At 38.1% G+C, this 1899-nt stretch overlaps 1 non-coding gene across 1 annotated transcript; it reads left to right on the top strand.

Moving 5' to 3' along the window:
- The first annotated feature begins 1323 nt into the window (after window positions 1–1323).
- On the top strand, window positions 1324–1430 carry LOC148093852 (U6 spliceosomal RNA). Its single transcript, XR_015714169.1, has one exon. It is a non-coding gene; the product is annotated as a U6 spliceosomal RNA (small nuclear RNA).
- The last annotated feature ends 469 nt before the right edge of the window (window positions 1431–1899 follow it).

Raw genomic sequence — 1899 nt, 5'->3', positions numbered from 1 at the left:
GAACTTCTTGGTCCAGATAGTTACTGTGTCATTCATAATGGAGGTTGATCTTCAAGCAGCCAGGAGGAGAAAGAGCATTTTTGGTTAGATCTATTATAGTGCACATTTTCTTTCATTGTGAGGTTGTAGAGAAACTAGGACTCTCATATCCTGTAAAACTGACACAACTGCTTTGGAAAGCAACTTGATGATATTTGCTCAAGTTGAAAAATGCACGTATCCTTTGCTCCAGAAAGTCTATTGCCTTAGAGTTGTGTGTTTTTAATCCATTAGTGGATCATGAAATCAATCAAGTGGGTCATGTCCAGCATTTTACAAAAATGAAATAAGATATAAAATATATGAACTGAGTCCAGCTGGTGTGGCTCAGTTGGTTGAGCATTGTCCCACGCACCAGGTTGCCAGTTTGATTCCTGGTCAAGGCACATGCCCGGGTTTTGGGCTCAGTCCCCAGTAGGGGGCATGCAGGAGGCAGCTGATTGATGTTCCACTCTCATGGCTGTTTCTAGCTCTCTCTCCCTCTCCCTTTCTTTCTGAAATCAACAAAAACATATATATACGTATATATACATATATATATATATATATATATATATATATATATATATATATATGAACTGAGTTTTGATGTAAAATGTGTTTACTATCAGTTATGGTTAAAAAACAGTCTGAAAACATTGCTTAAGTTTCTTAAGAGAAACTCTTATACATAAGAACAAGGAGACATCTTCGAGGATATTCCCTGCAATGTAGTGTTTATAATAATGAAACACTAAAAGCAATGCAAATGTCTACCATTAGCAAATAGATAAACAATTGGGGTAGAAACACCACAGAGCAGCTAAAATTAATGAACTTGGTCTATATCATCACATGGATGAATTCTGAAAACAAATTTGAGGGAAACAAAACAGAAAAATGCCACATGAAACCAAATATATGATTTTTTACTTTATTTTGAGAGTACGTTTATTAAAGCTGGGAACAGTGAAACAAGGAAGGGCTTATGATAGAAGAAGCAACAGGAGAGAGACTAGGCAGGGCTGCTTTGGCTCCCTAGAAACATTAAGGGAAAGAAGTGAGCCAAGGCAGGGCTACTGTCAGCTCACTGAAAAGTCAGAGAAAAGGGGGGCCTTGGGGACAGGTTCAGGGGGTTAGCTTAGGAGGAGCTGCTGCTGCACATTGTTTCCCTGGTTGCAAGTCTTGTGGGGTCCCTTAGAGTTTAGGAGATGCATGCCTGTGAGGGAAAAGAGGGGGAAGGGAAAGGCTTGGGAGTGCTCTGGGAGGGAGACTGCATCTGAATTTTTAAAACATTAAAAAATAGTGCTCGCTTTGGCAGCACATATACTAAAATTGGAACGATACAGAGAAGATTAGCATGGCCCCTGCGCAAGGATGACATGCAAATTCGTGAAGTGTTCCATATTTTTTTTAGAAAAGGTGTAATTAATTTATTCAGAGAGATACAAAAGGAGATTGGAAATATTAAAAGTTAACCATCCTGGAAATAAAAAATTACCAGTCTTAGAAATGAAGAACTTGATCACTATTCTGAGTGGCAGAATAGACATGCTAGAGGAGAAAATAAACAATCTAGAAGGTCGAATTGAAGAATTTTTTAAGGATACAAGGCAAATGGCCAAACAGAAAGAAAGAAAGAAAGAAAGAAAGAAGGAAGGAAGGAAGGAAGGAAGGAAGGAAGGAAGGAAGGAAGGAAGGAAGGAAGGAAGGAAGGAAGGAAGGGAGAAAGAGAGAAAGAGAGAAAGAGAGAAAGAGAGAAAGAGAGAAAGAGAGAAAGAGAGAAAGAGAGAAAGAGAGAAAGAGAGAAAGAAAGAAAGAAAGAAAGAAAGAAAGAAAGAAAGAAAGAAAGAAAGAAAGAAAGAAAGAAAGAAAGAATAA

The sequence above is a fragment of the Miniopterus natalensis genome, chromosome 2 (genome assembly GCF_054644295.1).
Source record: "Miniopterus natalensis isolate mMinNat1 chromosome 2, mMinNat1.hap1, whole genome shotgun sequence".
NCBI classification, from domain to species: domain Eukaryota; kingdom Metazoa; phylum Chordata; class Mammalia; order Chiroptera; family Miniopteridae; genus Miniopterus; species Miniopterus natalensis.
Note: the sequence above shows the minus strand (reverse complement) of the source record. Positions and strands in the feature narration are given on the sequence as shown.